General features: G+C 35.2%; 1 long non-coding RNA gene across 1 annotated transcript in view; it reads left to right on the top strand.

The window, feature by feature from the left end:
* Positions 1-12435, top strand: part of LOC138700308 (uncharacterized) — a 314864-nt gene extending 302429 nt beyond the window's left edge. The window contains exon 3 of the long non-coding RNA XR_011332325.1: positions 11839-12435. This is a non-coding gene — a long non-coding RNA (uncharacterized lncRNA). The remainder of the gene's footprint in view (positions 1-11838) is intronic.
* Positions 12436-12730: the final 295 nt, after the last annotated feature.

The following is a 12730-nucleotide window of genomic DNA, read 5'->3' as shown; positions in this document are numbered from 1 at the left end:
TCATTTTATTTTTACTAACATTTAATATTAACCTGTCTATACCTTTACTAACATTTAATATTAACCTGTCTATACCTTTAGAGAACCGGAAACACCGCTTGCTCCCCCCTCCAAGACTGGAGTTCGATGATACTGGCATAAAACACAAATCACTCTACTAGGTATAGGAAGGAAGAAATGTAGTTCATCCATTTACGTAAACTAGGAAATATCGCGATTTGGAGATTGATAATTTTCATTAGGTTTTTCTTTAATCAAAGTACAGTACTGTATAAAGAATAAGTGTTTTTACCCATGAAGTGAGTTATCCATGCGAACGTATTCATTATGCAGTGTATATTATACTGTCTACAGCACATTAGCGTACAATATAGAGAAAGAAGTTAAATTGAAAAATAATCATAATATGAATATTTAAACACAATTTTGAAAATGGTGGCCGTTCATTTCGATACAGGCTTCAGTTCTTTTGTGCATATTATCGCACTATAGACTATTGCATCTAATTCCAATTGCCAGTTTCGTCCTTCGTACTAGTAACGCATGTTGAAATAATTCTGTACCTACTCTACGTACTGTAAATTCAATCTTCACTTCTGCCCGACCCGAAAATATAAAATTACTCAGACATGCTATCTACTGTCCGTCCAAGTGGTTATGCCGCAGGATTGTAGAAAGGGAGGAAATCACGTGACAGTTAATTACTTAACGAGGCCCTTTTATTTAAGTTAAATTAAACAGCTGTATAATATTACGTAAACGTCCAATTCCTAAGAGAAATTAATGTTTTCAGAAAAGAGCTAAGACAGCCCAGCTTTTACAGAGGGGCGAGCAGAAGCAGGTGGGGGAAATCGGGATGGGACGTAGGCAAACGGACAGTACCTGTGCGAAAATATGATTCAATATTGATAGCTCTTTCGTCACTGGAAAACGCGAACATATTTCTGGAACGTACTGTACTCAGTAACTCAGTACTGCTTACTATCTGCGGTCTTGGTTCTGTGTGGAGTTGGAACTTCCTTAGTAGAAGGGGTGGGAGTGAAGTACATGCAAAAACTCAGGTACAATAAAAATTGAAGTAAAAATAAAATGATGTCCCTGTATAACCTTTCTTGGTAGCCTGGGAATACGCTATGATATCAATACGTCTAGAGCCATTAGTAGCAAGGCAAAAGACTTCCTTTTCTACTGTCGAAGACTTTTTTTTTTTCAAAACAGTTGCAATTAAGGATCGAACATGATGGTGTCTGGCATTTCGGAGGAGTAAACCTCTGTTACACTGACCTTTGACGTGAGCAAGGGTTTCAGTCTCCGGGCATCCATGTCTGCACCGGGATCCGTCCAAAGAGCGACCAGGTACTCCTCTAACTGCTGCTAAATTGGCATTCATTTTGAGGCAGCTTACCCATTCAGATGTAGATAGTCCAGACTTATTAAAAATCCAGGCGTTGGCTTTAAGTACTTGGCTGTACAATTCTACACCTCTGCCTCTTCCAGGCATTACTTTCCAAGATTCAAATTCTGTATTTCTTAATTCCTCTCTTAATTTCTTAGCTCGGTTGTTTGTTTCTGCAGGGACATCATTTTATTTTTACTTCAATTTTTATTGTACCTGAGTTTTTGAATGTACTTCACTCCCACCCCTTCTACTAATGAAGTTCAACCGTCCTCCACACAGATCCAAGACCGCATATACAGTCATAGCAGCCTTACGGTCATAGTAAACAGTACGTTCCAAAAATATGTTCGCGTTTTCCAGTGACGAAAGAGCTTTCAATATTGCATCATTTTCCATTTGCCTACGTCGCATCCCGGTTTCCCCCACCTGCTTCTATTCGCCTTTCTGTAAAAGCTAGTAGCTGGGCTGTCTTAGCTGTTTTCTGAAAACATTAATTTCTGTTAGGAATTGGACGTCTACGTAATGTTATACAACAGTTTAAAATAACTTAAATAAAAGGGCCTCGTTAAGCAATTAAATGTCACGTGATTTCCCTCCCCCTTTCTACGACTCTGCGACAAAACCACTTGAACGGACAGTAGATAGCATATCTAAGTAGAAGTGAAGATTAAATTTACAGTATGTAAGAGACGAATATAAGCAGGTGGGGAAAACCGGGATGCGACGTAGGCAAACGGACGACAGTACCTGTGCGAAAATATGATTCAAGATTGAAAGCTCTTTCGTCACTAAAAACGCGAACATATTTTGGAACGTACTATACTCACTAACTCAGTACTGCATACGCGGCCTCGGTTCTGTGTGGAGAACGGTTGGAAGTTTACTAGTAGAGGGGGTGGGAGTGAAGTACATTCAAAAACTCAGGTACAATAAAAATTGAAGCAAAAATAAAATGATGTCCCTGTATAATCAACCATTCGTTCGTTATAGAATGCATTGGTTCTAATCTAAATAAAGTTATATTATTAATAGTAAAACAGAGCTCTTTGACAGTAGATTCTTTGTAAGTAAAGAAAGAATCGGATATGATTTTGACATAACAATCGATATGGAGCAGGAAAGTTCCAACACAGGTGCAGAAAGGGTAAATAATGCATGTAAATAAAACATCCTGTTTGCCAGGATTTGTTACGTGAGGGAGTATTACACAAACAGAAGCGAGAGTTTGTCAGTTCCTAGATACAAGATAACATGGCGTGGAACACAAAATAGAGGTTCAAGGCAAATCATTAACGTGCGTGCGAAACGTAAAGTTGTGTTGTGTGTTTTCCTTTCTCAACTCCTCCTCCCTCCCTATTTGTGTCAACTTTTCCCTACTTGGACTTAAAAAAAAGAGGTTGACTTTACAACTCCCCTGGGGTGCAATTAGTGGTTCCCTGCAGACGTTGTCCGCCCTCACAAGCGACCACGGGCGAGGTCATACCAGCAGCGCAGTATTAATGATATGCAACTGGTTGTACAGCACTGCACATCGGGTTGCCTTCATCTTAACTTGCGGAATCACGAGCATTACAATTCATGCAACTCTTTGCATTTTATTGCCAGCATTTTACCAGATTCGTTATCTGGATTGGAGAATTATTGTAGTGAAGGTATGCAGCTTTTAGAACAGGTCCAATATCGAGTTGCCTTCATTTCGGTCTATTCCCTTGGACATTTATGGTTCTTCTTCTTCTTTTTCTACTTCAAGTGCCTGACCATAACAATCGTATGGCGATTCGGCAGCTGTTAGGCTGTACTATGGAAATAGGTGATAGATACGGAGGTTCATTGCCGCCCTCACATAAGCCCGCCATTGGTCCCTATCCTGAGCAAGATCAATCCATTCTGTCATCATATCCCACCTCCCTCAAATCCATTTTAATATTATCTTCCCATCTACGTCTCGGCCTCCCTAAAGGTCTTTTTCCCTCCGGTCTCACAGCTAACACTCTATATGCATTTCTGGATTCGTCCATACGTGCTACATGTCCTGCCCATCTCAAACGTCTGGATTTTATGTTCCTAATTATGTCAGGTGAAGAATACAATGCGTGCAGTTCTGTGTTGTGTAACTTTCTCCATTCTCCTGTAACTCCATCCCTCTTAGCCCCAAATATTTTCCTAAGCACCTTATTCTCAAACACCCTTAATCTCTGTTCCTCTCTCAAAGTGAGAGTTGAAGTTTCACAACCATAAAGAACAACCGGTAATATAACTGTTTTATAAATTCTAACTTTCAGATTTTTAGACAGCAGACTGGATGATAAAAGTTTCTCAACCGAATAATAACAGGCATTTCCCATATTTATTCTGTGTTTAATTTTAATTTATTACTATTATTATTAATATTATTATTATCAGTTATCACTATCATCATTTCTATCTCTGTTTTTCTTTCCTTTTTTTTTTCCTTGTATTAGCTCGATGAGAGTTCTATAGTGTTCTTTTGACCCTCTAGAGGGCTTTAATTTAATTTGTATTATTTTCATGAGCGTCTGCATTTCTTTTTTTGGTATTTATATGTGCTATCTGGTAGGATGGAAGAGAAGGCCTTATGGCCTTAATCCTCTCAGATTAAATAAATTAAATTTAAAAAAATGGGGGGCCTTCCCGGATGAGGGATGAGCTCAATGACAGGGCCACTTCCGTTCCGGTACAACACAAATATTTAAGACATTACACAGCATTCACTCACACATATGAAAGGATTAAGGGAAGAAGCCCCGTCCGTGGCCGGACTTTTAAGAGGTACAATCCCGGCATTTGCCTGGAAATAACTGAAGAAACCCTCAAAAACCTCTGTTAGGATTGCCGGCCCCTGGGATCGAGCCCCGGACCTCCCGAATTCAAGGTTAGTTCTCTATCATTCCGCTAGCCCGCTCGGTACCTTTATTAACTAAAAATTAGGAACTATAAATAAATATGGAAGGCTAAAAGTCATTGAGGATTGTACTTGTAATTATGAAAGAGTGATAATATATTTAGCATTAATATTGGAGGCATACAGTCTGCCTGATATATCGTCTTTGTTGCCATAGAAACACCCTTGTGTGTGTTAAATCGCTGTCACACGTTCTGTGTTATTTAATGACTGTATTAGTCAGTCGAGAAAGAATGATGTATTACCATGTACTTTCATAAGAATCGTTAATATTTAATTAACTCCAACCTCAAGTTAAGAACGTAGTTCAGAGGATAAACTAAGTTTATTGGAGATTGTAACGTGTGTCTCCAATTATTATCCTTTCTTTTGTTTTATTGGTATCTAGACGCTATTTTCATTATCATTATCTATGCATGTCGGTGGAATACAGACGTTTTTAAAGTTGATATTTTTCAGTTATGCAGAAAAAGCAACTAAAAAGCGTTGTTACGGTAAAAAAGAGGTACGCTAATGCAGTATACACAAGAAGATTTATAAACAATCATAAAAGTGGGCAGTTCTTAGACCCTATAAAAGTGTAAATGTTCGTCTAAGGCAGTGATGTCAAAGCAAGCGCATTTTTCTGACCTTGACGTCGTGCGCGGGCAGCAAGCGCTAAGTATGGAAAGAGGAAGGGTTGTGTATATAAATAAGCAACCTGTTGGATTAAGAAAACAGTGGTGCACAAACTTCAAACGGAACGTGAAATTTTATGTCGTTATTTTTATATGGCTTCTTTCTGTTTAATATTATCTATATTGTCTGTAAAACAAAAGTACTAACAATGATTTCTTAATATTGCACTTGTGTTTTAAATCTTAATAACATAATAGAGAGTTAAGAAGGAATATTCATTTAAATTCCATAGTAGTATAATATTATACTGTATTAAGTGGATGAAACACATCATTCATAAAGAAAGTGATATTCCAAAGAAAGAGATTGAGTATGACATGATAAGTTGGAATTGATATTGATGGTATCTTTAGCCTTACAAAAGTAATCAATAAACTAATCAAAACAATATTACAGTACAAAGCAAAGTTACATAGGTACTGTAGGCTATGTGTTTTAAGTGTAACTAATATTACATAACAAAACTCTTATTGCATTATGCTTTTAAGGTGATATTTGTGAGCAACTTCCTATCCTGAGAATATTAAATTATTTTCTCGAAATCTGCGGAAGCTATAGAGCTGACATTTTTACAACACATGGGCACGTATCTTTTGCTTATGATGTAACAGTAGTTGCTTTGTTAATTCATTTCCTTACAAACAATTTCCATGCGAATATTTTCAAAATTTTCAATACACTATCTTCAGTAATACGTATTTACGGTATATTAGAGTTAGGAAAACATTCTGTAAGGCTACTAAATAAATAGGCTTATACCTATTAAAAAAAGTTGAGAAAATATTTATTTTGAATAAAAAAATCAAACTTGTAAAAAATGAGCATTAAAATTAAAACTTACATTCTTATAATGCACTTATACTTCTCAGGCATATCTAAAAATTAACACGGATACAGTTTTAATAAGTTCTCTTCCCTTTATCTATTGAAACAGTGCTGGCCATCCCTGAATATAGCTCGACCAAGGGACATATACCATCTCTTCCATCTGTCTCTTTCCTTTCCGCTGTAAAGCGTTCAGGCTCTCCTGGGCTCTAAAGCGCGCGCGCGCTTGCTCCTGTGGGCATCAATTGACATGCCTGGTCTAAGGTAACGTTGGACATTTTGTACGTTGATTAAAAAACCAGGAATGTTCAGGTATTAAAACTTGTTTTTCTCTTTAATGATGTGTCGTGACAATCTCTGTTTTCTCCCGACACCTTTAAGACGTTGCAAGTCCCGGATTTTCTCCTGGCAGATCTGGAGAGCAGGTTGGCCACATTGCACACACTATGTGACATTTTTATTTTGAACTTACATTTCCTATGAATGGGGAATTTTGGGAAATTCTGTAAATAATCCTTTTATTGTACGTGTATGTATTACTTTCTACTATTGTACAGCCTGTTGTATTATTGTGTGTTCTTGCATTATAGTACATTGTGTCATGGTATACTTCATTAAGTTTTATTACTGTTATTTTCCATTCCGATATTTGTTTCGTTTGTTTCTGTTATGTGTACACATCTCGTTTTGACCCATGTTGTTTTCTGTGTCGTATTCCTGTTTGATATATTCATCTCCGTTCTTGTTGTATTATATTCCGCTGTATTTTATTACCTTGTATTGTTTGTTTTGTATATTACTTTTTGTTATTTAATTTTCTTTTGTCATAGAAAAAATCCAATTTTTGTTGTTTTATAATTTCGCCGTATTATGACATTCTCATTTTATTTCCGCTGGTTCATTCGTGTCCGTGCTGGCAGCTGGGTCTGAGTTCGCAGCTCTAAATCCGATAGAAGGCGATAGATTTTAAAGGACGCTAATATCACCGACAGGGCTTCCTTCAGCAGGGATGTAAAACTTGGATACCTTGTTGTAGTTTTACAGTCCGTGTCCCTGTTAGAGACTTCATACAAGTTTTTTGGCCAGTTTTCGTCCACATTGAATAATCTCTGTAGTTGAAACCGTCGTTAAATAATGTACTGCTGCTACTACTACCAATATTTCTACTCTTACTACCACCACTGTTGCTACTACTACTATTACTATTGCCACTAATCTAGTACTATTATTATTATTATTATTATTATTATTATTATTATTATTATTATTATTATTATTATTACTACTACCACTACTAGCAATGTTACTATTAGCATTATTACTACTAATGCCACTACTACTACTACTAATACTACTACTACTACTACTACTACTACTACTACTATTACTACTACAACCACCACAAGTAATGTGTTATTACTACTACAGTAGTACCTTTGCTATTACTACTAATGCTAATGCCACTACTACTACTACTACTGCTGCTACTACTACTACTACTACTACTACTACTACTACTATTACTACTACAACCACCACAAGTAATGTGTTATTACTACTACAGTAGTACCTTTGCTATTACTACTAATGCTAATGCCACTACTACTACTACTACTGCTGCTACTACTACTACTACTACTACTACTACTACTACTATTACTACTACAACCACCACAAGTAATGTGTTATTACTACTACAGTAGTACCTTTGCTATTACTACTAATGCTAATGCCACTACTACTACTACTACTACTGCTGCTACTACTACTACTACTACTATTACCACCACAAGTAATCTGTTATTACTACTACCAACACAACTAATCTAGTGCTGTTACTACCATTACTACTAATAGTACTAACACCCTACTAATATTATACTATTCTTCTACTACCACCATTATTCTAATACGTAAAATCCCAATACCAAAACAACGGCACTTTTTGCTGGGCCAAAAAAAAAAATAATCAGTCTGCCACATTAGGAAGTTCGCACGAACATTCATTTTCAGTGAAAATTTGAACCTAAAATTAGTATATTGTGTGATGTATTTTAATGAAGAAAATCCACACAGTTTTTATGTTTAGTTATGTTCGGGACGTCAGTATTGCCACATAAGGAATTTACTACGAACTTCATTTTTCAGTGAATATTCGAACATAAAATTAGTGTATTATTTGCGTTGTGTGATGTGTTTTAATAAAGAAAATCCACACAGTTTTATGTTTATTTAGTTATGTTCTGGCCGTCAGTGTTGCCACATTAAGAAGTTCACACGTACTTTAATTTTCAGTGAATATTTGAACCTGGAATTAGTGTATTAGTCTATTTGTGTTGTGTGATGTGTTTTAATAAGGAAAATCCACACAGTTTTTATGTTTATTTAGTTATGTTCTGGCCGTCAGTGTTGCCACATTAAGAAGTTCACACGTACTTTAATTTTCAGTGAATATTTGAACCTGGAATTAGTGTATCATTTGTGTTGTGTGATGTGTTTTAATAAGGAAAATCCACACAGTTTTTATGTTTATTTAGTTATGTTCTGGCCGTCAGTGTTGCCACATTAAGAAGTTCACACGTACTTTAATTTTCAGTGAATATTGGAACCTGGAATTAGTGTATTATTTGTGTTGTGTAATGTGTTTTAATAAGGAAAATCCACACAGTTTTTATATTTATTCAGTTATGAGCAAATGATGGAGAAATAAGCTTCACATGGCCGTAGTTTCAAAATTTGGCACCATGAAATACGAACTTTTTTTGTATATACCGTGTTTATTCAATTATCCGGAAAAATCTCGTATCCGGAACTAACCTGCAACCTTTGATGCTGGATAAGAGGGATTCTACTGTACTACTGTTACTATTACTGCTTCTACTAGCACTACTACTATTACAACCATGAATCTGATACTACATGCTACTGTCACCACTACTATTGCTAATGCTTTTTATGTCCTCTTACATTTCTTTTAATTTGTTTTATTTTTTGTACCTTAAACTGTTTTTGACATCTTTTCTGTTCCCATGTTCATCTTATTTCAATCATATTCTCTCCAATTTCGTTGTTTCTTTCTTATTTCCTATTATTTGTGTGTTATATTCCGTTCTTCCCTTTTCTATCGTATTGCTCAACATTTCTTTCTTTGCCGACTCACATTTCATATCAGCCCCATCATTGTCCTTGCTAGTTCTCTTCTTCTTTATTTCCTGTTCTCTTCTCTTTTCTGTTTTACTTCTATGTTTCTTTTGCCTTTTATTTTCTGTTCCGTTCTTCTCCTTCCACTTATATTCCTATCTTCCTCTGTACTGTACTTTTCTGGCCTGTTCTTTTCTTCTTCTCTTCTTTTCTTCTCTTCTACTAACGCATATCGCGCTCATGTTATACCTCCTGTTCCTTTAATCTCGCTGTCATGCTTGTACCAGTCATAACTACAGTAAATTAATAAATTGTAGCAAAGAACTAAGAGAGTGGTGCGTGTAGGGAGCTGTGAGACACGCTGTACTATAGTTTGCTTTGCAAGTAACGTTTCTAGTTGTTGGCCCCCTGCAGCTTGGTAAATCATCTCGCCACGTCGCAGCAAATTGCTAAGAAACCGTGCCGAGCTGCAGAACAATCCAACGACGAACTTCGAAATATTTGTTCACATTTACGAAAGCGATTATGAAATTACCGTCTTCTTCCTCAGCTGTAGTCCTCATTGTTTCTTCCACCATTAATTTTCTATGAGGTTTTAGTTGTTTGTCCTCGATGCATTCATCCATCCTTTCTTATTCTATGTATTTTCATTTATTCGTTTCCCTACTACAATGTTAATGTGTTTACTCCATTCATTCATTCATTCATTCATTCATTCATTCATTCATTCATTCTGCCTTTGTTTCTCGAATTTTTACTTTTTATTTTCTCTGCAACTGTTGCATCCACCTTCCTCCATTTACTAAAGTTTTCCGTTAATTATTTGTTCATTTATTGGTGGGCCTATACTTGGTCCATTTTATTTCTTACTTGTTTATTTCATTGCTTACATAGTTAGCATTCTTCTTTCCGGTTCTTTTTCTCTCTCTTTCATCTTGAACTTCAATGTCAGTCTTTTGTCCTATAATTTTTCTTTTTTCCTATTCTTCGCCATACATTCACTCCTTTTTATTTTTCTAGTAACTTACAGTTTCCTTTATTCTTTTTTTTTTCTTACGTCCTGTCTCTTTTCTCATCCTGCTTTGTTTCTCTTTATATTTCTAGTTTATTTTCTCTTGTTGTTTATAATATTTGTTTTTCCTTCAAATTATTATTTTCTCTTTTGTTTCCATTTATTATTTTTCAATGCATTATTATTCTATCTTTTTTTTCTTTATTTATTGCTTATTTTTTTTGCTATCCCTCTCCTAATTTAAATTACTCCTTTCTCTTATATTTTCTGTTACATCAAATTCAAAGCGATTGTATGCCTTATTATTATTAGTACTGCAACTATTTAGCACTTCATATGTTTTTGTGTGTTAAGGCTGATCCACAATAAACCGGGAACGAGAACGGGAAAGGAAGAACGTGAACTTGAAAATGTTTTATTCACAATAAACCGAGAACAGAAACGGCTATGCATATCGATATGTTTTTTTATTTTTTTTTCGTTGTTGGTAACTCTATAGCATCTATTAGATGCTTTATGGTTGTGCTAACAGATGGAGTTACTTGTCAACAATGTGACGCTGAAACGTGTGTTCAGGTTACTGCCCGGCGACAATCCTGATGTATTTTTATATTTGTGATGATTGGTTAATTAATATTAACCCGGCACACTCACAATCACACTCACATTCATACAATTTTCCAGACTCTAGACACCCAGGGAATTCTTCTCCTTCAAGGCTAACCAACTTCGAAATTTAAGACACGGAATATTTAAGAATTTAATTCACATTGTAGTCTGGTCACATATTTTATATACGTAACGTATATGGAAAGTGATTCTACTGAATTTCTGGGTTAGTTACAAGCAATGAATAAACAAGAAATTATGTCACGGCCTCCTTGCTACAAAATGTACGACGACCAAATAGCTTTTTGATGACAACAAAATGAATCTAGTAGGCTGTGATCGGGAACGGAGAACGGCAAAGTTAAAACTAGGTCAACTCTCACGTTCCCGTTTCCGGCACCGGCAAGCTTCTGTTTAATTGTGAATGCTTACATTTAAGTACATTTATTTTAACAATTGTTCCGTTCTCGTTCTCGTCGTTTCTATTCCTGGTTTATTGTGGACCACCCTTTAATGCGGTGTACACTTACAATGAAGGAAAGCTTGTCGCTATTTTAGTTTTTATGCTCGACCATGCCGAAATGTAGTAATTATAAACCTGATAGCAGTCCTTTAATGCATGTCAGTAAAGTACACCTACTAATTAAAGTTCAGATGTTCAGCCAATGACAAGTCAGCTTTGTAACGTTATATCGATTATTCTCGGATATGCAATCGAAAGACAATTAGCGAAAAGTCACGGAGGCTGGAAATCCAATACTGTCGCAGAAGGTTATGTTCTGTTACTATAATAATTAGCGTTAATTGTAAATAATATTCAAATAAATTCAGTTTGTCATCTCGTTTTTCAATTCTAAATCAATTTCCAGGTTATATCAGGGTAATCTTCATCTTATTCTGTGCCAAGGTCAATGACATTCGGCCTCGGAAAAAATCAATACTTTCGCGTCTGCGCACATCTCACAATTAAGGTCAGTTCGCACATAACAATAAGAAGACCTAATTTTAAATAGTTTTAAGTTAGAAATATGGTCGAGCATAAAAAGTCGTATGAAACTTGCCTATAATGGTAATTAAGACGCTCGTATGAAAATTATGAAACTCGCTTGCGCTCGTTTCATAAACAATCATACTTGCGTCTTAATTACTACCATTATAGGCTCGTTGCATAATGTACTATTACAGCATGCCTTAGGTATTACCACTACTTCTGTTACCCACATAAGTTAATTACTTTTCTTCTCTTCACAGGTGAGTATCCCGTTCATCCTACGTTATATACTATATTTCTGGATGTCAAGTCAATATCGGAGCGGTTGGTAAGTACAGCTAGCGCCTTGGTTCAATATCAATACCCCTTTGCTTGTTAAGAGATTCCATTCTTATTAAATTTTCGGTATAGCGTACACCAGAGGAGGCTGAAATTGCTGGTTCAAAGCTACGCTTGTAGGCCTCTGCTTCCTCGCCTAAGAAGTGTAAACGTTTGGGCAAACGTTTATTGCCATGTGGCTAAAGAACTACAGATTGTAGGTCCTTGTTTATATCTCGACAAGTGCGAGAGTGCAATACTTAGATAAAATAATTTATTTTTTGTTTTATTTATTTATTTCAACAAAGATTACAGAATAGAATATCAGACTACAGAATATAATTACAACAATAGAAATAGAAATAAAATGATACGATCAATACAAAAAGAGGATATAATAATATTAACAAAATTTGAGTACCGAATGAGCAGCGCTCGTGTTCGGTCGCAATTCAGATATATTATTAATATAAGAGGAATATAGAAAATAAAATAAAATACGAAGTAAAATTAAAATTACAGCTACAATGAAAATTATATAATATAATATATTATTGATATAAGATGAATATAGAAAATAAAATAAAATAGAAACTCATATCATTGATATAAGGTGAATATAGAACATAAAATAAAATAGGAACTAAAATTAAAATTACAGCTACAATGAAAATTATATAATATTATATATTATTGATATAAGATGAATATAGAAAATAAAATAAAATAGGAACTAAAATTAAAATTACAACTACAATGAAAATTGTATAATATGATATATTATTGACATAAGGTGAATATAGAAAATAATATAAAATAGGAACTAAAATTAAA

Source organism: Periplaneta americana, chromosome 5, assembly GCF_040183065.1.
Source record: "Periplaneta americana isolate PAMFEO1 chromosome 5, P.americana_PAMFEO1_priV1, whole genome shotgun sequence".
NCBI lineage: Eukaryota > Metazoa > Arthropoda > Insecta > Blattodea > Blattidae > Periplaneta > Periplaneta americana.
The sequence above is the reverse complement of the archived record's forward strand: the minus strand, read 5'-3'. Positions and strand labels throughout refer to the sequence as shown.